The sequence below is a fragment of the Grus americana genome, chromosome 3, assembly GCF_028858705.1.
Source record: "Grus americana isolate bGruAme1 chromosome 3, bGruAme1.mat, whole genome shotgun sequence".
In the NCBI taxonomy this organism is placed as follows: domain Eukaryota; kingdom Metazoa; phylum Chordata; class Aves; order Gruiformes; family Gruidae; genus Grus; species Grus americana.
In genome coordinates, this window is record NC_072854.1 from 109,151,846 (window position 1) to 109,175,572 (window position 23,727).

Below are 23,727 nucleotides of genomic sequence, written 5' to 3' on the forward strand. Positions count from 1 at the left end.
TCACAAACTTGTTCTTGTTTTTTGAAGAGCTTCCACAGGGGGGAAGAAGTGCTGCTGCCTGTAAGGGGAAGGGAGCCTGGGTTTGGCCCCGTTGAGCTTTAAGGGGATGTGGATTTGTGCTTCCCACCTTCCAGATGAGTGGTGCAGCTCCTATCTGGGGCTTGAGCAACTGGAAGCTGCTCCTTGCAGAAAGGAAGGTAAGAAGTAATTTTTCTTCTGTGGTTTAGGTTGCTATAAATTTTGGCTGCTCTTATTTTTCTGTGTAATTTCTTACTCAGATTATCTGAGGAGTCCTTGCTGATGTGGTGTTATTGCCATTCCCTGTATTTACTGCTGCTAACATCCTTCTAAGACATGTATTCACCCAGTTATGTCTGGAATGCTTCTCTGCAAGTTTTTTTGTGTGTCTGAAATGGGAATTCCAGGTATTTGTTGATTTAAGGGTGAAAAAAAGCTTTCACTTACACTCCTGCTTTATCTTCTCCATCTGACTTCACTGTTTCCTTTAGTTTCTCAGTGTATGTTCACTTGGAAGTCAGGACTTCTAGTATGGACCTTCTTTCCTTCCTCCTGCTTAGCACCAAATGAGACCTTGGTCACTTGCTCCAGGGCTACGTTCTGTGAACGGCCCTCACATAATTGCTTCCCCTAATTAACAGGGAGATGTTGTGCCTGGTAGGTGCTGCGTGCACGTCCAAAGGGGTTTGATTCTCAACCCCGTGGAAGGCAATGGCAAGACTTCCCTGGTACAAGCTTATAGCCGTAGAGCAGTATGTTTACAGCTCCTTAATTAGCTCTTTAGTGGCATTGGTACGACTCCCAAAATATTTGGGTTTGCTAGATACCTGTCAGAAAAGCTAGGGCACGGTGTTTGATGTTGGTGTTTGGAGGGGGTGGTGGTGAGTGCCGGGCTGGAAGGGTGGTGGGTGCCACTAGAGGGTGCTCGGGCCGTGGGAGTCACCACCCCACCCCTGGGCACAGGAGGTACCACACCATCACAGGGCACTTGACTAAATTTTTCATCAGGCTATGCTCTTACTTGTTCTTCCACGAAGTTTAGCCTACTGTGGATGAAATCAAGGTTTTTTTCAGGCTCATCAGTCTTTGACTACCAGCCAAAAGAGGCTAAAAGCGAGTCCTTGGGTAATGGCTCACATCACCAAAGCCCAATGAAGTGGGGAAGGGCCACAGATGACATCTTGGTGCAGCATTTCTGATTATTTGCTTGGATAGGACCTCACTGTCTACTTTTATATATTAATTTGGGATGTCCCACTGCCCTTCTTGATCTCTCTTCTCCCATATACAACCCCACCCAGGTCCTCCTTATCTGATGTGCCCTAGATCCTATCCCTTGGCCTCCTCTGAGTGTAAGAAGTTACTATTCCCCTGCTGTCAAAGCAATCCTTGCACTTGTGCCAGCAAACTTGCTGTGGCACACTTCAGCTCGGTCCAGTCCCGTTGCTCCTCTCCTGGTCCTGCCAGCCCAAGATGCCCAGAAGAACAGGTCTCTGAGACCAGTGGGGCTCTCCCAGTATGCTCATTGCCTGCCCAACTGCAAGCGGGCACTGCTACCCCGTCTCCCTGGCATCAATAGGTGTGTTTTCTCTCACTATTTCACAGCCTCCTTTTTTTCTCCTTTCAGTGCTAATTTCCTCTGCCCATGCTCACGTACCTTCCCGTACCTTCCTCTACCTTCACGTGTGAGCCCAAGAAACCAAAGGCAGCACCAGCTGTAGGTCTGATGCAGTCCTGCTGTGCCTTTTGCTGGCTCACCCTTGCACAGATGAAGTGCGTGTGGGTGTGAAGGGGAACTGGAAAGAGCTCCGGCTTAGCCAGCCAGCAGTTGCTGCATGCCCAGATCACACAGCAAGTGCTCTTTAGCTCAAGTCTCCTGTCTCCAATTTGTTCCTTTTGGCTCAGAACAAGCGTTGGACTGTACACGTGGCTGCCAGATAGGAGAGCGTTCTCCAGATAAAGAATGAAGAATACGGGTGAGACACATATCAGAAAGACATTTCACAGAGCTTCTCCTTCTTTCCTTTTTCTCCTTGCTTTCTCAGGTGCGTTGTGCCCCCTCCAAAGGGCAGGCTGGCCACAGGATCTTTGCTGTCACGAGGGCGATTCTTGGTGTGGCTGCTGAATACAGGGCCAGGTGATATCAGTGTGGGATGCTGGTTGCTTTAAGCCTATGCTTTGGGTTAAAATAAACAGGAACAGGGTGCACTGCTTATGAGTTCGTCCATAATTGCCACAGCCCCGCAGATGAAATTCATTCAATACATCTCTTTTCTGTGAAAAATATCGAGGTCAAAATAGTCCCTTTCCACACCTTTCCTCATTATTTTTGAGTTGCATGTTGTTTAGATGAGTAACCGAGAAACTGAAGGAAAAAAAGAAAGTGAATAGTCTCTTAAAAAAAGCTTCTGTGCTTTGATCTTTATTTAATAATTAATTAATTTATAGACTGACCAAATCCTAAAAGAAGGAGAAAACATTTGGTACTCCTTATGTATCCATGAGCCCTTTGTTCAGATTTCTATTCTGCTAAAGTGATTAAGGGGCTCAGAATGAAAATAAGTGCGAATATTTTAATTTGTGATGAATAAAAACTAAAGGAGAGGAGTGATTTCAATTTTAAACTATTTAAATTTTATGAGTATTTGCTAAGAGGGGGGTACTGTAACAACAAGAAGTGATTGCCTTTTTTAATCATCCCTGATGTCTGGGATGTCTTTCAGTTATTGAAATTGCATGGATGTGAGCAATCTCATGAAAAACAAGTTGAGCGCACTCATAGGACTGAAGCTAGTTGTATGTATTAATCCCACTGGGTTTAAAGGGATGAATGGTGTAAGTATAGCTACTTGTGTGTCTGTGGATCCATGGAGTAATAGCTCCTGTCTTGCAAAGGTCTGCTAAAGAAGTAAATACTTGCTGAAGCTGCTACATGAGATGGGGTATCTCCCGTCTTCCATCTCCCCAGATGAAGCAGTCAAATCCAACTTTTATAACCCAGTCCATTTCTCTAAGTTCAGTTACTCCAAGTTCATGTTGCTGTGGCAGGGTGGAACTTGTCCCAAGATGCAGTCACACAGATCACACTCTAGATGTGATTTTACTTCTACATAACTACTGATGCAATTCAGATGTGCAAAAGAAACCTGTTTGAACTATGGGTGATCAAGGAAACTTCCTTTTGAGCAGTCACTTTTTCAGAGACTACTGGTTTAATCAACAAGCTTGGTGCCAACCCACATCTAACCAGATTGTCCTCATGCCAAAGACAAGGCAAAGTCAAGGCAGATGGCTTGTGAGAAACGGCTTGCAGGAGTGGAAAAGAACAGCAGGAAGTTTACACTGGTTTGGAAAGGCTCAGTCTTGATTCAGAAATTGTGTTTCAGAAGAGAAACACAAGCTGGTTTGGGAGAGGAAGATAGACCTGAGTCTCTCTCATCCACTCTGCCTAATGCCCTGGGCTGCCATGGGAGAGCTGTACCTCAACACAGGGACCCAAATGTGGTATTTTTTCACCTGTTTCACATACCAAAAGTGCAAAGGGAAGACCCCTCTGTCATCTCTCAAATTCAGGTAACGTGAACCTAACCTGATCCATTTCCCTAAGGACCATTTCATGTGAGAGCATCGTTAGTGTAGATGACAGGTCATTACAGATGGCAGTACGGTCAAATTTGTGAGCTGACTGGAGGATGTAACTCCTCGTATGTCCATTCCTGGTCTGACTGTGGTGAGTGCTGAGAGGCACCTGCAAAAATGCCAAGCAGAGTTCGTTCTCACTGAAATCAACAGCAGTTGGTAGCCCAAGATACAGGTTTATCTGAAATGGAAGAAATTTTTGAAGTCCCATGACAGTTATAGTGCATCCAAATGAAAACTGGGTCTGAATTCAATACCTGATTTCCTCTGCCCTTTCTCAGCTCATCAGCACTAAAGCTGTACAATAAGGGATAAACTCTGTGGCTTGGGGCTGGTCCTTAGGTATGTTTAGCTTTTCAGAGAGTGAGAAATGCATAGGGCATAAATGTGGAGACATTACATAAAATACAAATAACTAACTTCTAACAACTTCCACTATTCACTGTCTCTGAATTATATTTGTGATCTTGTTGCCATACAAATCAGCAGTCACAGGACTGACAGTAAGTATCCCATGTCCAGAGCTAGAACAGCAACGCGTTCCTGAAAACAGAGATCTTCCAAACGTGGTTCAACTGTTTCCACAATGCTATTGTTTTTCCACCTGTTTAGGCATCAGTGGTGCTGGATTTATCCCAATAGCAAACTTTACATAGCGCTTCTACATTTAGTACTTTTCATTCCTTGAAGCATGCGTCTTAGTAGCACGGTCTTACTGAAAATGAAGAGCTGAGGGATCTAGAAGCTGAGTCAGTCATCAAAGGTGCACAGGGAGTTCAAGTTATGATTATTTAATCACTGGTCCTTCCTTCTTTTACGGGAGTAAATAGCGATTTCTGGGAGAGCTGGCTGCTTTAGGTGCTCAGCTGTCCAACTGTTGGTCCAGATATGATGTGACAAGGAACATGTCAACAGCTGTATCTGCTGCAGATCATTCAAGTCTTCAGACTTGATTCATCCGGTTCTCACATACTCAACTTCCCAGTTTGCTTTTCGGATTGAGAACCTGGTGTTTAGATAATCTCTAATAATTTCCTGTCTGGTGGGCCAGGTTCTTAAATCCCTACTCAATGAAATTGGTATTTGTGTTTTTGCACAGGCAAAACATCCACTGATGCAAAGGAAACGTGTACCCAAATAAGCTTGAAAGAGCAGCCAACCCCCAATATTTGTCTGCAGTAGTAAATTCCTGCAAACTACCTTCTGTCCGTACATCTGCATAATCTGTAGTAGCAAAATGCATAACTATAAGGAATAATTCTGCACCTTAGCATCCTCAGTTCTAAGTGAGTCTCCATCACACTTTCAACTGAAATACTTTGGAGTTAAGGCACAAGTGAGATCACGCTTATATGCTATGCTGTAGTGTTACTACTCTTGCGGTAAGAAAAACTCAAGACAACATTTATGATGTATCTAAATTTAGATACAACTAAATCCATTCTGAATTTTGCTAAGGAGGAAGTTGTGATTTCTTATGTCTCGACTTACTTGATTTTTTTCTTTTACCTTCAGATCTTGTCATAATACAAAAGTTGCAAATGAAGGCAAAAGTTTAACAGTTTTGTCTTTTTAGACTTTTTTTTTTTTTGCATAGAGACCCACAGTGTAACATACCTTAATTAATGGGAAGCAAGAATGGATTGCATAAACTCCCGATGCATATTGTCTTAGCAAATTAAATCTGATTTAATGCTTTAAGCCAAAGAAATATTTGCATAGCTAATGAAACTGATTAACTTAGAATTAATTTGCAATGTTTAGTCATATGGCTTAAAACTAAAGTGATGTTAGTAATGTGTTGATTATTATTAGTACTCAAGATAATCAGGCTTGCTAGATGATTAAATGTAAATACATAGTGAAAAAACTGGTTCAGCTTAATAAACAATTTCAAACAGGAGAATGCCCCATGATGATAAAGTGAAATCAAGGAGTGTTAATTGCACAAGTAGAAGTTAAGCAGCATGGCGAAAGCACAAGTTCCCTCTTGTCTGCTCAAAGAAGGTGAAAAGCTGCTGCTTTTTAACTTCCCTTTGGTTTGCTAATGATTTCTTTGTGATCTGTGTTACGCTTGTGCCTGGGAACAGTCAGTGTGGGCCACCAAACCGAGGTACCCGAGTGCCGTACAAACAGATCTCGGTGAGCTCATGACGGTGTGGATGGGAACTGATGCGTGGAGGCATCATCGGGCAGGGAAGGGGAGATCGTTTGTGGGTCAGCGCCTGTGTGCACGGACAGCAGAGACCTTGGTTCACCAGCAGCTTGACCACAGCTGCGACTTTTCGTTGTAGAACTTTAGTTCTACAAGCCTTGTAGCAAGGTTTTGGGATGGTGTTTTAAGGAGGACCGTGTAGTGGCTTTCGGAGATGTATAGGGAACTCCCCATTTAAGACAGGGGCTCTATTGGAGAAAGCATGAAAGTGTGTGCTTAAAAATGAAGTGGTTGTGCTGCTAAGAGCTGGTATCACTCACCTGAAACATGCAGAGATTGCTGGTCAGTAACCTAAGAGAGGGAGTAGATAAATAACTTGGTGCAGGAAACAAGGGGCCTAGAAAGCAAAGACAAGTAGTTAGGGTTTGATAGGATAGAGAGGTATCTAATAAAGTACCTGCTCTTATCTTCTTGTCTGGAGGCTCAATCAGTCTCTAGAGTAACTGAGGACAGCTAAGGGATCATCCGCATTATACCATTTTCTAGGGTTTATACCAGTTTAGAATAGTTTTTTGTGGGGTTTCTCTGAAGTTTGGAGTTGCTGCAGCTCTGTGACGGCGTTCAGAGCTCAGCCAGCGCATCCCGTTGGATGGTGCTGGGGGCGGTGGGGCACAGCTACCCGGACTCCCTGGGCCACATGTACCCCCTTGAGTGTCTGAGCTTAACTTCAACCTGTAAATCTGATTTTTTTTTTTATCTTGAAATAAACAGGTTTCATGGCATGTAAAAAGGGTAAAATCTAAGGTTCTTACTTCATAGTGCTCTTCATTGCTTAAAATTGCCTATTTAAACAGGGGTGGTTTTGTGCTTTGAATTTTCATAGTGTGAGAGTCAGATCAAAGTTGACGAGACAATTTATTCACTCGGTTACACTAATGTAAATACCAATCAAATGAACGTACAAATTTGTTTTCATATAGCTGTGAGCAGAATTTGACCCAGAGAATCATCAGTTGACTCCACATTGGCACGCTCTTATGTTTTGTCTATGAATTAGGAAAAGAAGCATAAATCAAATCAACTTTTTATCCATTAAGAGGAGGCCTGGGACTGTGTTGTCTGAAGCCTTGTAAGTAGGAGTTGCTTTTCTGTGTGAGTTTTCACAGGCTGTTTCTTAGGATGGAGTGTCCACAGAGCTTATAAACATGAAAGACGATGTTGAGGGAAGGCAGATGTCCTCTTCTGGGTCTGATAAAGATGCTAGCTTTGGCTAGCTGACCGTTGTGGGCAATGTGCTGAAGTCTACCACTCGCGCTGGTCAGACAGTGTAAAAGATCATGTGAACTTTCCTTATCCAGTTCACGGTGAACTCTAGTAAGCTTCATCTATGTGGCCAAAGAAAACCCAATGGTCATATGCTCTTTTTTGCTTCAGAAGGTGGGGTGGAAACCTGCAGCAGAAGGGTAACAACAAGCATGTGGTGATGTGGACACGGTAGTCATTTGCACTCTTGCTTCATAGAATCATTTTGGTTGGAAAAGACCTTTAAGATCATCAAGTCTAACTGTAAACCTCACACCACCACTAAACCATGTCCCTCAGCAGCAACATCTACATTTATTTTAAATACCTCCAGGGATGGTGACTCAACCACTTCCCTGGGCAGCCTGTTCCAATGATTTACAACCCTTTTGGTGAAGAAATTTTTCCTAATATCCAATCTAAGCCTCCCCTGGCACAACTTGAGGCCGTTTCCTCTTGTCCTATCACTTGTCACTTGGGAGAAGAGACCAACACCCACCTGGCTCTAACCTCCTGGCAGGTAGTTGTAGGGAACAATAAAGTCTCCCCTCAGCCTCCTTTTCTCTAGGCTAAACAACCCCAGTTCCCTCAGCCGCTCCTCATAAGACTCGTGTTCTGGACCCTTCACCAGCTTCATTGCCCTTCTCTGGACACTCCCCAGCACCTCAATGTCTTCCTGGTAGTGAAGGGCCCAAAACCAATCACAGTATTCAAGGTGCAGCCTCACCAGAGCCGAGTACAGGGGGACAATCGCTTCCCTAGTCCTGCCGGACACACTACTTCTGATATACTACATGTCCTCACTGTGTCTCCTTAAGCTTTAGTGGCTGGGTCTCATCCCTCCATAACTTTTGCCTTTCCGTTGTCTGAGACACGTGTGGTGTGGATGTTGAGTTTTTTGTGTGTTTGGTTTTGGTGGTTTTTTCCCTCCCTTCATATCACTAGATTTTAGTTCGGATCATTTTGACCTAATTCTCTCCTTTGACTCCTTAACACGAAGTTTTGCAATGCCTGTGGGTTATAATCCTATCTCTGTTATGGCTGGTGAAGTCTCTTGATAGCCACAAGAAAAAGCCTAAATTTAACTAATCTCTGAGCAACCATTCTTGCACAATACTGCTGTGCACTGCCACTCCTTCTGATATCTCGGGAGCCCTTCCCTATAGGATAGCATCCCTATTTCCCCATAATTCACTGGGTTCCATGGCTGCCAGTAAGTAAAAAGCATAAATGTGGGTTTCCTAGACTCAACAGTAATGTTATGCATTACTCTGTCATCTCTGTAACTTACCAGGTGCTCTGGTCCCTTCCGTATCATATAGATACACTTCTGGCTCCGTATATCATTCTTCAGAGGTGACAGTGATATCTTCCCAGATAATGTGAATGCATTCGTGGGATGTTTCAGGAACGGATGTTTCTATTTGCTGCGGGTTTTTATGTAAGTGAAGAGTGATTTGTAGCTGAACAAGAAGGAGCCGTGTCCTGGTGTGAGGGCAGATGACCCAGACCGTGCGGGCATGTCGCATGGCTCTGCCAGACACGCCAGCGTGGTCATCTTTGAATCTGCCATCTGAATTCTACCTCTTTGTCAAATGATGGTAATACCTTTTCCTTCCTGCCGTCCATTTCAGGATTTTTGTTATGGTGGTTTTTTTTGTTTTTTTTTTTAAAGTAGCTACCACAATGCTGCCCTGGCCTCTGCTTGGATATTCTAGATGTTGCCGTAATAAAATAACGTGGCTTTCATACATCATGTCACAAGTCCCACCAGCTTCTTTATGTCCAGGGGCTTTGCCAAGGGCTATGGGGAAGGCTGGGGGGAAAGGGGTGCCAGGCAGGCACCTGTAAGCCCTGGAGGGGTACTGCATGGGGTAACCCTGCTCTGTGGAAGGGCATCATATTCATAATATCAACCAAATGCAATCATGATATACAATCCACATGCAGACACATGTATTTAGCTCCCAAGGGATATTCAAGTTTTACTTTTTCAGTAAAAATCAAGAGGAACCATAATGAAATCTGTTTAATTCAGGGCAGAATCAAGCCCACTGCCAGGTTCAAGATATTGTCATATTCAGGATAACTCTATATACTGATAATGTTATTGCAAAGAGCCCCATCTGTTGCCTCCGTTACTGCCTAAAAGATCTAATGTTATGCTGTGTGTAATGCAAGAGAACAATGTTTATAACATGAGAGTTTCCTGCTTGTAATGTAATAGTATCCTTGGTCAGCATCTCTTGATGTTTTACAACCAAATTGTCAGTCCATTTAAATGATTTACAACACCACAGCCTGGATAGTAAGCACAGGTAAACAGGTTCTCTGGGAAGATTTAAACTGGGAGGACAGTCACTATAAAGTCTAACAGAAATTCATTGCACTTCACAGATGGAGCAGATTAAAAAAAAAAAAAAAGTCCGTAACTACAGACAGCAGAGAAGGAAAATCCTAAATTATCAAGATGCAATGAAATCCTGTTGCGGGGTGCCACACAAATGTCTTGGAGAAAAAAATGTAATTGATTCTTTAAAAGAATAGGTGAAAACTGAGCTTGGTGACCAGCTATTTTAAAAAGCTTCCCAGACTGCGTGTCCCCAGGGGGCCAGTTTAGGAAGCTGGTGTGGTTACGTTTGGGTGGCCAGTAATGGGGACTGACTCTAATGATGTTTTTTGTTACCAAAACCCAACACAGATTTGCAGATTGAGAAGCATGTGTTCTGATAGTCCCAAACAGTTAAAAAATCATGCGAAGCGTTCCTGCGAATCACCCCACTGTGAAAAGGAATAAATGTCAGGATTTTTTAAATTTGTCTTCTATTCTTTAGCTTTTAGGGTTGGCTTTCTCCCTGCCCTCCCAACTCCTCTCTGTGACCATGAGGACTAGGGGCTTATTTTGTAAACGGCAAATTGAAAACCGCATCAGCTATTGAAAGACTTGCCATTTAGTCCATCAAGATGACAACGCTAAATTGAAAAGGAACAACAACAACAACGAAAGTCCCTGGCAATGAGCATGGACTAGGAAATTTAGAGCAAGTGATAGTTTTCAGAGCTCTGATATGCCAACAAAGTAGAGAAAAGTAGGGCAGAGCCAGCAGAGAGGCTTGGAGCTGGAGGGAAGGAGCATCTGTGAAACGGCTGTCAAACCCGCAAGCTTTAGAAAGAAATTTTTGGAAGTCTGGAGAGAGTTACAGTCAGTAAAGCTTTGCCAGTTAGTGCTGGCTCAAGATCTTAGTTGTACACCTTAATTAGGAGTCCCTTTGCTTAATGAGGAGCTCTTCTTACAGACTGGCTAAACTGCAGCAGTGAACTTGCTCTTGGTGAAAGTTTATTGTGGTAGCCAGGAGTAACTCACCGGAGTCAAAGAAGTTGGTGTCTAAAATCAGTGCCATATCTGACTCAGAGCTGTTGGCTTCATCCTCCGGTTTTGTTGCAAGCCAGATTTTGAGGGACAGCAAAATGGAACAACATGCTTTACATAATAAGGTTAAAAAAACCCCAAACAACCTCTTTGTCTTTAATCCTGAAGAATTTGTGGTTTTACTATTTTGCCTATTAAGCACTGAAGCCACCCCAATAGCTTTGTTCTTGCAGGGAATTGCAATAGCCTGCCTAGATGTATTATGTTTAAAGGAGAAACTTTGCTTCACAGGCAGAATTTAACAGTTGCCTTCCAGCTTTGATTTTGCTCTGGGAATATAGAAACTGAAGTGCCACCTGCTATCAGTTTTCCCTCATCCTTTATATAAGCCCACATCAAGTCCTTCCTTTGTAAAGGCTTGTCTCTAACTTAGTAACCACTTACACAGGGAGGAAATGAAATATTTTCTTGCTTCGTGACCCCATCACTTGCTTAAAAAGAAAGAAAAGTGGTTCGGTGTCTCTTTCATCCTTCTTGCAATAGCCAGACAATAGCTGGGCATGTTTTGTTGAATTCTGGACAGATTTTACCTACTGTGAAAATGTATATAATGCTCGAAGAGATCGTGTAAACAACTATACTGACAGCTGTGTTAAATGGTGCCTGAATTCCCACTGTCGGCTGGTTGGGTATTGACTTTGTGTAAATAACCAGAAGGCTCCTTCCAAAACCTGCCCGGCAGTCGCCTATAGAGCACAGTTCCCTCTGCTGCAGGGGTCGTTACGTACACATCCGTTGCACGGGCCGTGTAGGAATTCAGACTAGATATTCCTATCGCATATGTTTTCCTCATTTATATGAAGGGGTGTAACTGAGTCTGTGTTAGGAGCGAGTTGTTTTACTTGGATGCTATGAGCAGTGCTTGCCTTCATCCATCTGTGCACCAGAACAGATCGGGGTGGTCTTTACGTCAGCTGGTAGCATACCTGCGCTCAGAAAACAAGCAAAAAAAAAAATAGCACTGTAACAATGGGAAAGCAGAAATGTTAGTAGCTATAATTTTACTCCTTGGTTTGCTTTTGGCTATTTGGCGCATCTGTAGCTTTCTTGCGAGTCAGGTGTATTATCGTCAGAATGGGGACAGGCAGAGGTCTGCCTTAAAACTTGACTCCTTATACCCAAGACATAAAAGACCTCCTAAGAAGTGTGGCTGTAGTTCGCAGTAAAGTCATTTTATATTGCCAAAGGTAGAGAGATCTTTGACATGACTGACAGTTGATATGTGTTGTATGATATGTGCAAAAAAAGACCTTGAGCACAGAATAGGTAACAATAAATAACACTTAAAAGTTGCAATCTATGAAAGTTTGTAATTTTCAGTCAAAATCAATTGGATTTTCACTTTGGATGTTTATTATTCATAATGAAATAGATAGATTTATGCCTTTGCTAAGGATCCATATACCAATCATGAACCCCCTGCTAATATCCACTACCTGAATCCCATGGCACATCAAAACAGTGCATCATTGTGAAGTTTGCAGTAGGCACGCGCATTTGCTTGGCTGTGCTTGCTTCCAGGGGAATGTGCTTCAGGGACAGATGAGAAAGTTCTGGTTTTACTGCTGCAGACAAATCTGATTTGCAAAGGGCGCACAAATTAAGTGGCAGAGCAAGCTCAGGTGCTATTTCTTCCCCTATTGAAGGGGAGACTGTAAAATTTCATGCGAGTGCCTGTATGCTTTCTGGATGTGGAGGTTTTGTTTGCTAAAATTTAAGAAAGAGAAGAGTAGTTGAGAGCTGATGCAGTTGGATCTTGTACCTACAAAGTTGTTGATTTTTCTTAATGCAGTAAAAGTTATGCTATCATCCCACAGCCATTCATTTTTGGTAGTCCAGATCTTTGGTGCTGTGGAGGTTAGATGGTTTTCAGCAAGGGAAGGTGGCGAATGACTGCAGTGACTGTTCAGATAGGACTGTAAATTCTCGATAAAAATACTCCTTGCCTGCTGGGTGAGCAGGGTGCTTGCCTGTGCTGGCTTCACAGTGCCCCCAGCTCCCGCGCAAGGACTGCAGCCCATACCCCGCCTCCCCCTCCGCTTGGTAGGATGAAGGGTGGCAGGGCTTTTTTCCTCCTGGATGGAGGTTTTGGTAAAGACATGGAGAGCATCTGTTTCCAAGCTGCTTTCTGCTTTGCTTTCACCCTTTCCTTCCCATTCACCACCCTTGTCTTCCCATTCACCACCCTTTTCTTCCAGGGTAGCACACATGGAGCTGTGCTTTGCAAAAATGGTCTCACGTCTACAGGACTTACCTACTTTGTCCTTTTTGGGCAGCTGAAGCATGCAGGGGTGAGGTTTACTTACCACTTGCTGTACAGAAAACATGTAGAATTCACCGCTGCAGGAATTGTCTGAAAAAGAATAAATCCTGAATATTTGATGCCCATAACGTGATGTTCATTTCCACGTGCTGGAATTGGATTGGGAGAGTAACAGTTCGTATTTCAACCTGTAAAGCGATGTGCTTTGGCAGCAAAGCTAGGCGAGTGGAATACACGGTTGATGTATTACATCAGGTTTATACTTATTTCATGCCAGTGTCCCTCTGAGGATATCCAGAGCACAGTTCTTGCTCAGTAACAAAGGCAGTAGCGAGAGAACTTGGTCCCTTACAAGTGGTATTCACTTTGCTTTTGAGCATTTTACCATTGCTGCTGCTAAGGGCAGAATAGTGGATGAAAGTGTTCAGCAAACCCTATTTCTCACTGATGTCTTTTCTAAGTAATCATAGCATTTGATTTACCTTTTTTTTTTTTTCTGAAAAGATTATAAACTAGAGAGCATCTTGACTAGGAGAAAATAGCTGCTAATCTTCTGAAACTAATGTTTAATCAGTGATGGAAAGAAAGAAAGTAACTAAAAAGCTTCATCTACCTAATCAAATAAAGCTGGTTATTCTGCTGGAAACAGTTAATGAACCTTAAGTAATATAATTATTTTCAGAATATTAAAGCAGGAAAAAAATGATTACTTATTTAAGACTAAATAATTACAATGTATTCTTCACTATAAAAGGTTATAGATGCCAAAGACTAAATAACCACTATGCTTCTGATTCTCCATAAAAGGGTATTTTGCATGAGTTATTACATTTGATATCTAGCTTGTACTGAATTTTTTTCTTTAAGATAATCTCCAATGATCTCTAAGGGAATTTGCCTCCCTCGGTGCCTCTTATTATTCTCATTTTTAGGGACTTGCAGTATTTGATTGCCCTTAAAACCAGCTGTGATTATATTAACTGTGCGGAAGGGATGAAGCGCGATGATTCTGCTCACGGCGGTAACAACCCTGAGCGAAGCCCTGCGGTCTGCTCCCTTGCTGAAATGCTGCTGGGGCAGAGGAGTTTGGCCTCACGGGGAGAAATCCTTCTTCTTGGCTGGAGTTCGGCTTGTCTCTGAAATGTTTCCCATCTCTTCTATTTTGAGATTACGGACAAGGGGGGAATTTCTCTAAGAATGGCAGGCTGTAGCCTAATTACCCCTGCAAGTGCTGGGAGCTTCCATTTTGGGAGCAGAATTGGCTTAATGCTAGGCATTTTGGAAAATCCTACCCGGCTCTGTCCTAATAATCACTGTAATTTTTTTCTCCTCTTAGCATCTGAAAGCTGCACGTGAGGTGGTTAAAAAAAACAAACCCCAAAGCACCAAAACCCCCCGGGCTGGGAGGGAAGCTCACGCAGAGCTGCTATCCCAGCCAGCTCCAGATAAATGACTCTTATTTACGAGGCACATCCCGGAGGAAGGGGCGGCGCAGAACAGCCTGTCCTAGGAGGCATCCCCGCAGGAAAGCGGTGGTGTGCCTGCTATTCCTCCCCTGCTAACGCTGGCGTTGTTGCACCCCTTGCTGTCCTCCTCCCCGATTTAAGAGCCACCCCTGCTCCCCACCCGGAGGCAGGTAGAGCTCGGTCCCTGCGCCACCCGAGCGATGTTTTGCGGTCTTGTAAAGGATCTTCGGTGGGGTGGGAAGGCTCCCTGCTGTTTGTCTCTGCAGGGGTCAGGCTCAGTTTGGGGACACACACACCCCCCCAACCCCCAAAAAGCTGTATCTCTTGGGAGGGGAAGGCACTGGATTTCCACCTGCTTCCCTGAGCCTGACTCCGCTCCCTTTCCCATCCAAGGACACCAGATGAGAACCGCAAAGAGCAAAACGCATCCTCTTGGGTTCACTCATCTGAGTCACATTTGGCGCCCCATGCCACACACGCTCTCGACCGATAGTCCTTTAACTTCGCCAAGAGCAACCATCCTAAATGTGGATCCGACTCGTATGATCATTGAAATAAACGTCTCAGCCATTTAAAATTATATCTTACACTTGAGAGAATCATGCTGAGGACATAGAGAAACAATAGATTTAATTAGGCTTTTAAAATGTGACACATCTATTATATGTTCCATTACTGCTTTAAAAAAAGTCTCTGTTTCTGTATAATAAATCTTGCTATAGTACTACCGTTTAATTAAATGGGTGTCAGCACTGGGAACAATTAAAATAAGTTTATGCACTTTCAGGGAAACCCTATAGCAAGATGTGCAAAATAGCATACAATAAAAAGAAAAACTAAGCCCTTAGTGGGTTTGAGCTGCCGCATATAAGAAATTTGATAAAAAGCATTTCAAGAAAGTAGGCAATTTTACAGTGGAACAAGTAGTCTGTTCTGCCTCAAAGGTACCAGCCCGTGTCCCCTGGATTCTTGCCACCAGCAAAAGACCTCGGATGGATGTATGCATTAATACTAATAAGTGCAATTCATCCATGAGAGAAAAAAAAAAAAACCTTCTTTAAAGCTCCAAATAGGAGTGAATCTCACCTAGCAGAAAGTCTGCATAAATAGGGTAAAAAAAAATCTCCCTCTTCTGAATAATCTCTGAGCAGTCTCAATCAAGAGTCTCTCTGCTTGCAGGATTTAGTGGCTGATATCTGAATTCCAATTTGATTTTAGGGTATAGTAACATATGTAAGCAAACAGCGACACTTTCTTAACTAGAACACGATATATACATTTTACTGCATATGAAAACCCATTTCAACGTTGAATTCAACACAGAGTTTTTACTGTGCTGCTCCTGCTCTGCCCCAGTATAAATAAGCAGCCTTGAAACGAACATCAAAACTAAATGGCATTGAATATAATGAAACAACATTGAGTCTAATGAAGCAGAATTGCTATGTAAACAGGGATGCTTTTATCTCATTGGAATTTTTATGTCCTTGCATGTGTCTCAGCTACATTTTTGTAACCTGATTCTTGGGAAATGTCTGATATCTCTTTATGATTGTTAACAGAGACCAAGACAGTGCTGTAACGTGTGCTTAACGGGGTGGTGCGCAAGTAATAGCGAGTTTGCTGTTTTAGAAGCAAAATGTTTGTCGCCCTCACTTTGTAACGGGGTTGGCTGTAAAACTTGGTAGCCTCAAAATGCCTATAGGTGTCCTAAGAACAGAACGACTTGCACACTGCCAAGGGTCGGGTGAAAGCGTCGCTCGGAAGGTCCCTGCCTGTGAGCGTGCAAGTACTTTCATGAAGTCTTTTAATGTCCTTGCCCAGGTACCGGCAGCAATAACACGAGCAACAACAGCAAACCTCATAAAACTTTCTTTGAGCTGAGAACCATGCCAAAAGAAGCGTTTTCACTTTCCTGCTGTCCATAAGCTGTACCGGGATGCTAGCTGCCCGTCCTCTGCCGGGGCAGGGTGAAACACCCAGCCGCTGCCTGCGCATCTGCTCTTCGTCACCTCGGGCTGTTGCAGGAGCTCTGAGAAAGTTCATGGTTCTTCCAGCACAAAGAAAAATAACTAGTAAAGGCCTGACTCAAATATACTTTTTATTGTCACCTTCTTTTGACTCCATACTCGTAAGTCAAACACTTAAATATACTTGGCTTGCACCGGAACATCTTCTTCCGCTTCCTCACCGATACGTGCTTTTTGCCCTTTTGGACACCAGCTCAGAATTTAGCCTTTCAAGTTAATTTGCTACAGCTCCTCGCATAGGAACGGGGTGGAACACGAGCGAGTGAATAAATGCTGCTATTTGGCAGTGTTGAACGTGGAGCTATTTCTGATAGTATACTGATAGGCCCTTTCAAATTCTCCACAGCCTACTTGAACTTAAAAAGAGGGGATGGCAAGGTAAATTAATTAATGTGGTAGGTTTTGGGTTTTGGTGTGGGGTGTTTTTTGGGTTAGGTTTTTGGGGGTTTTTTTTGTCTGAAACACAAGGAAACTACTGTGATATCTATTGCCTTAAACTTTCAGGTTCTCCTAATAGCTTTTTCATTTAAAATACCATCAGCACTTCCAAATCTTGCAGTTGTGGTGCTGTTGTTAAACCTCTTGCTCCTGGAAGTGTGTGTGTGTGTGTGTGTGTGTGTGTGTGTATATAATTTTTTTTTTTTTACTGAGAATTTCTGTTTCACTAAAAACTCTTTCCGGACCCCCAACCCATTGCTTCTTTCTGTGCACTACCTTTTAATGGGGACGGTGCACAGAAGAGCTGCGGCATGAGATTTCCTCTGTCTATGTGTTTATTAAGGCTGAGGACTCAGACCTGGGTCTTCAAATGCATTCCTTAGCAGCCATGTATCGCATCAGGTCTGCGTAAGAAACATGCATCAATTAGCTGGGCTTTCTATTCCTCTCCCACGGGTTGTTGAGTCTGTAATGAGAAATTTAGGGGAATAGCTAGCTGGCCCAACTTCCAAATATTGAAAAACCTCCAAGTAATGTAGCACGTAACTGAAATCACATAAAGTTTGGGTATGAGGAATGAAGCTTCTGACACCTCATTTTCATTATGAAGATGGTAACAAGAATGGAAAATGTCACAAGAATAATTCACTTATGTTCGGTCTTTTGTACTGTAATTATCTAGTCCTCCTCGCTTTGGGCTCCCCTTTTCCTACATAACTTTTGGGACAAGGTGGGTTTGGCTTTTAATGGTCTAATAAATACAAGTAATAGCTTGTGATTTGTTTAATATTTTGAACTGAAAGGTCAAGGGTAGGGAGATTAAAAAGTCATTGGGGAAATGCTCTCAGTAAAAGCCATCTCTTGCTGGAAGTAACACAGTTTCTTAAGTAAGCATAAAATCAGTTTAAGAAGGCTCTGAGCCCAAATTAAAGCAGAAGGGAGAATAATGTTAGTGCATAGGTACCACCAGCTATAGAAGGGTAAGTGAAATGAAAAACCAGGCAGGGAAATCATACCCAGGATTTCCCATAGGGACTCTGCAGCATTGATTATGATTTTTTTTTTTTCTTCTTTCTTTTTTTAACACATACGGAAAATCTGACTGAAAGTCAGTGGGACTGAAGTAATGATTGAAGTGCTTTTGAGCCTAGTCTTTCCAGTTTGGCTTTTGCTAATTAAATTGGAGCTTTTCATGACCTTTCCAGGTAAATGATTGCCTATGCAGTAAGTAAATGGCACTTGTCTTTGGTGTATGGACCTTGAGACAGGGAATTTAGCTCAGATAACCCCATTCTGAGCAAATATCCCACTACAGCAAAGTGTGTCAAGCTTACCGCAAAGTTAGCCTCCTGTGATGGCAACGTAGTAGTGTGTTTAAAGGTATATAGATGTGTGTGATGATTTGTGTGCGTGCTAAAGGTCTGTCAGCAAGCACTGCTGTCTTCTCATCTGCATGCCAAAAATCTTCTTCCTGCTGCATGTCTTACAACACACCAAAATGGGCTGAAGTTTGCATGGCCAACCAAAAAAGATGTGCTGCTGAGATCATCCATCCCAACTTTAAAAGAGAATGTGTTATGAGATCTCCTACTTCTCACCTCCTTTCATGCATGGGGATGTCTGCACACGTGCTATATTTTCTCTGTCTGCACTCTGACCCTCGAAGGCTTCTCTCCCCCTCCTCAATGCCTGCACCACGTGCAAGGAAATTATGGCATCATCAGCTCATTGTGGCTGGAGCTCTGCTTGCAAAGCCCCAGATGAGACTGAATCATGGAGTATTTTATGAAAAGCTGCCTACTGCCAAACAACAGTCTTAAATTCCAGCATCTGCTCACATCCCATCTCCTCTCCCAGGTCCGAGGACCCCCTTTTCCTTCCCTTTTGTGTAGGAGGGAGGTGGAGGAGAAATTCGAGGGCTCTGTGTCCCAACTTTTTTCCCCTGCTCTGAAGGTGCTCGGTTACGGAGGGCTCTGCTTTGCCCCGCTGCTCTCCTCGGCAGTGCTGCAGTGTTGGTGAAGCAGAAAGGCAGCTCAGATCATTCAAGGCAGTGGCGATTGAAATCATGTTATTTGTGCACTGTGAGAACTGGAGACCTGAGATGGATGGGTCCTTTTCTTCTCTCAGGGACAGTCTGGAGAGTTTGCGTGTCCTGGGGTCCTGGACAAGCGCCCTGCTTGCTTTCCTATGAAATAGGCTCTTTCCATCACAGAAAATAGAATCGTGTCTGCAAAGATCTTGGCATATGCTGTAAACCTTGTGTATTTGTTCTGCATGACAATATGGGAGCCGTTGCTCTAAAATGTCTTCTCCCTGTTAAAGCAAACAGGCTGAGCAGACATACGATGAGGGTTTCTGGTTGTGTATTTGGTAAGCAGAAGGCAGGCTTTTTATCATTTTGGTGAAAGGATGCGAGCGCGAGGAGTACAGTCGGAAACGTAATTAACAGTTTATTTTGCACTTGAGGATATCTACATTTTTACAAAATAAACCTCCTGTAGCTCTGGTGAACCTGGAAGCACAATGTGGCTTTGCGGGGCTGAGAGCTTCAGGAAAAGAGCTGTCTTCACCGCTGCCGCGGGTCAGCTGGAGACACTCGTCCCACGGGTGGCTGAAGGGCACCGACGGCTACCTGTGACTGTGTGGTACTGAAACTGCGATGAATATTGAGCGTGGTATTTTCTCCCAGTATTAAAGGTGGAAATGTATTGTACCTGTAATTATCGTCATCTAACTTAAAAATGTTACCGCAACAGTGCTAGGTCGTTCTGACCTTCTGCGTTTGAAAGAGAAAACGCCATTTAGTACTTCTTTTATAGTTTCTTAACAGCATCTTTTTTTTCCCTGGGATGTTCTGAACAGTTAAACCAGCCCTCCCACAGAGTAGGATCATGCTCTTCTTATTTAGTTGCAGAAAACATTTACCATATACTATGGCAAATCACACAATCAATCTTCATGCTAATCATTCTCTGCTGGAAGCTATTTACTACAAAAACTTCTGAAATTTTGTTACTAGCTGGAGAGCAGAGAGTCACAGCCAAAAGAGTGATTCACTTATGTTTTAAAAAAAATCAAACCAAAATTGAATACTTTGAAAAAAGGTTTGAGTATTTCAGATTAGACGGGTAAAGGCTCAACAAAGAGACACTCCAAAATTGTCTTCTTCAGTGGGGCTTCTCCTTTAATCCCCCCAGATCTAATTCTAGCTGAAGTCGCCTGCCTCAGCCTTTATTTGCACCTGTGCTGCCATTTAAATTACGGACTTCCGATGATTTACATTCATCAGGCGTCTGTCGCAGCGGTTTCACTAGGGTTAGCTCTGGTTTGCACCAGCGGCCATGGCTGTGCCCCCGGTGTGCAGCTCCCTCCGTGCCCAGAGCACAGCCTCCAAAGGTTTCGATCTCACGCTGCCCACACGCACTGCAGCAAATTTTGTCCCTCTTGCACTGCCACAGAGCTACCAGCTGGTTACGTGATTTGGAAATTACGAAGTTCTGCTGAGTTCTAGAAACCGGCTATCTCAGGTTGTATTTTGTATGAAATACACTATTTTATTTTCTTCTATGTTGCTAAATTCGGCTCTAACAAGCAAATGTTTAGATTCCCACTTCTGATTGCGGCACATACTCTTCTTCTAGAGTATCCCTCCTCCTGATGAAAAAGGAGAGCTTTGAATTAGCTACAAAATGTCTGGTGCCTGTCTCTGGTGTTCCACTGCTTCCCCAGAACATTACAGTCTGCACATAGGGCAGAAAAGATAAACCCAAAAATCTTTTCTGGGATCCGGCATAGTTAAATGCGCTACAGATTTGCAGAGCCAATTAATACCGAAACAAAAACTCACCACCACCTGCAAGTTACCCACGCGCCTGCACCCTACGGTGTGACGGCAAAGGGACTGATGGAGCGGGATACGGCAGTGCCTAACTTGCAGGCAACCTGCTGCCTATGCAAAAGGTCTGAGGGCCCAAGTGGGGTTTTGTGCTCCTTTCGCAGCATCCAGGAGGAACACGTCCGGAGGCGTCAGAGCCTTGGACCCCTCGCTGCGCTCTGCGGCCGTTCTGACTGTGCTTACGTGGCAGTCGTAGAAAAGTGTGTAGACACGCAGGCTGGTTTGGCTTTGAGGGAGCTTGAAGAAAGTGGCAGTGATTAAGGAAAAAAAAAAAAAAAGAAAGAAATAGAAGGCATGCGAAGCTACTGGATGTCTGGGGTTTGTGGTAGGTCTCTTCAGAAAGGCCATGGGCAGATACAACACAACTGAACAGGGATCAGGTTGTTCTGGGAAGGAAACATAGAAATTTGCTTTTAAATATGTATCTGGTATAGAGCTGCAGCATGCCTCACCCTCTGCTGCACTGTATATTTGATTTGCTTTCCAAAATCAAACAGCTTAAGGTTTGAGTCACCCTCCATTAAGTTGCACAAAATGAAAATGCCAACGCTTTAGCAACATGTTGGCGTGGGCCCTAAATTGGAAAACAAACATAGCATTGAACTGCCCTTCTTAATGCGAATGGAGAGAAAGAAGCTATTTAGTGAAGCGGGGAATTTGGAGGACTGGGTCTTTCGCATTGCGCTCTGCGTTGGGGAAAAGCACCGGACAACAGAAAACTTCAGTCTGTGTTGAGTGAGATCTGCTTCTCGACTTGTTTCCGATGTTACCGTTATCGCTTGTTTCTCATTTCTGTTGTTCAGTACTCAAAGGCTGATTCACAGGAGGAGCTCTGATCATTTCAGGCAGAATTATCTGGGACGTCAGCAAGTGCAGCGCAGCCCGCAGTGAGGGGGTGCAGGTTTCGGCCTCTCTTACCATTCCAGTGCAGCCTGTCTCGTGGGAGATGGAAGAAAGGTGGGAGAGGGTTTGTCATGAAGTATTGCGAGGGGCTGTTGTGGCAGGTGCTACGCCCGCAGTCTCACCCCTACCCGGTATTGGATTCCCTCCTCCTCACCCCCTCCGCAGATCGCCGCAGGAGAGCACGCGGGCGGTAGGAGGTCTGGCCATCAAAAGGTGTCTGGGAGGCTAGGGTTACAGGAAAATGATGTTAAATTGTGAATCTGTAGGAATCTGTTCAGAAAAGCAGTAGAGGCTACGTGCGAGCCTAGAGCTAGGTGGGGAAAGAGCGGGGTGTCAGCAGGGGCGTGCAGCGCTGGGGTTTGCAAACAGGGTGAGGTACCCTGCGTCATCCTTAGTGCAAAACACGCCCGATGCTGTTTCAACAGGGTTGTGATTCCCAGCCTAATGGATTTAAGACCCATGGTGATTAACTCTGAAAGTAGCTATCAATTTTCTCCTGTGCAAAAAAACCAATGCGGGCAGTGCCTGAGTTGCAATGTGGTCACACCTTCGTGAATGCGCCCCACTGTGACCAGAGCACCTTACAGGTACGACATGACCACGTTTGCTTTGAATGGTGGTCCAAGGCAGGAGCTCCTGTGGCTCTCAGGGGGATGCTAATTGGATGCATCAGCCCACCCTGGGTTCAGGCAGGCCCCTTCTCAGGAGAGGTGGGCAAGCAGCTTGTACTTTATGTGTTCCTTGTGGCCACCAGAAGTGGAGGAGCTATGACTGAGGTTGTCAGGGGAAGCAAAATATGAGAGCAAATGGGCCTCAACGGGAAGGTTACTGTCTTCTGATGGAAGCTCTCCCTTGACTGCACTGCCATAAGAGCAACGTCCTGTTATATTTCCACGCAGGTGGTGTGGGGACTGTCGCTGCGTGGTGCTTCCCCAAACTTAGAGCACACTGGCTGTGGAGGATCCTTTGAATGTCTTCCCTCACTTGTGATACTCATCAGTGAAGAGGATGATGGCACAGGGGTGTGCCCCATAGGTGCACGTGTTACCTGATCCCCACAGTGACGTGTTACCCCCCCCCATGGTGACAAAGGAATAGAGGTAAGTAGGCAGATTGGCCATTTAAACTAAATACTGGATCCTGTCTTTATTTCTGCAACATAAAGAGGAACAGTGATGGAAAGTCACTGCAGCCTGATGGAGTCATGGTTACAAGAGTAGATCTCCACTCTGATTAATGATTTCTATCACTAAAAAAAAGGGCATTTTAATGTTTTAAATACCCGTTTCATAATGAGTTTTCAGGTTGTACAATAGGGTTGATTAATGTGCACCTCAGGTGTGCCGAAGGCTCACGTTTATTACACACACCGCGCACCCATTAATTGGCAGCGCGACACGGTCTGTCATGCCGTATTGCTTAATTATGTTGTCTCCCCCCACTCAGGGCTTCTGTGTATTGTGCAAAGCCATAAATACTCCAAGAGCCCCATTTCCACTGAAATGAATAGGAGTTTCGCCATTGTACTGGGATGAGAGCAGGACTTTGCTGTAAAAGTAAAATAAGGCAGATGCAGCTAACAGGGACTTTCAAGTGGGAAGAGGGGCAGCAAAGGACACGTGAATTATGAAAGATCAAACTCAAAGGGGATCTGAAAAGATTACAGAATAAACTGGAAAATGTTAAAGGAGGCAGAAGAGTAGCAAAGATAGAAGGTGAAATGAAAATTGGACAAGCGGTAAAAATAAATAAGAGAGACTTCAAGTGGATAAAGAATAAGAAGTGAATGAGGCAACGGGGATTCTGCAAAATGGAAAGGGTAATTTTGTAACAGAAGCAGCAGACATTGCTGAATAAATAAATGAATTATGTGTCTGTTTTCACAGAGGAGAATGGGAGAAATTCAATATATCAGAAACAAGAATGTTGCTGGGGCAGGTCGAGGGACATCCATGCGGAGCAAGGAGGGGGCGACCAGGATTAAGCCCACCACCGAGGCACGAGTGCTGGACACCGTGGGTCCCTTTCCGGTTCTCCTGGGGGTTTGCTCTGTGATACGTAACTGGTCTGTTTAGCTCTCTGTGCTTTAGCCAGGGGGGTGGTGGTCTCCTAGGACAAGGTTTGTCCTTTTCGTGCAGAGGTTTGGTGGGAGGCAGGACCTGTCTGAGGACCTGTTCTGCTTCTGCAG

At 44.0% G+C, this 23,727-nt stretch overlaps 1 long non-coding RNA gene across 1 annotated transcript; it reads left to right on the forward strand.

Moving 5' to 3' along the window:
• The first annotated feature begins 71 nt into the window (after positions 1 to 71).
• LOC129205438 (uncharacterized) lies at positions 72 to 23,506 on the forward strand. Its single transcript, XR_008576732.1, has 3 exons — positions 72 to 197; positions 22,439 to 22,639; positions 23,426 to 23,506. It is a non-coding gene; the product is annotated as an uncharacterized LOC129205438 (long non-coding RNA).
• The last annotated feature ends 221 nt before the right edge of the window (positions 23,507 to 23,727 follow it).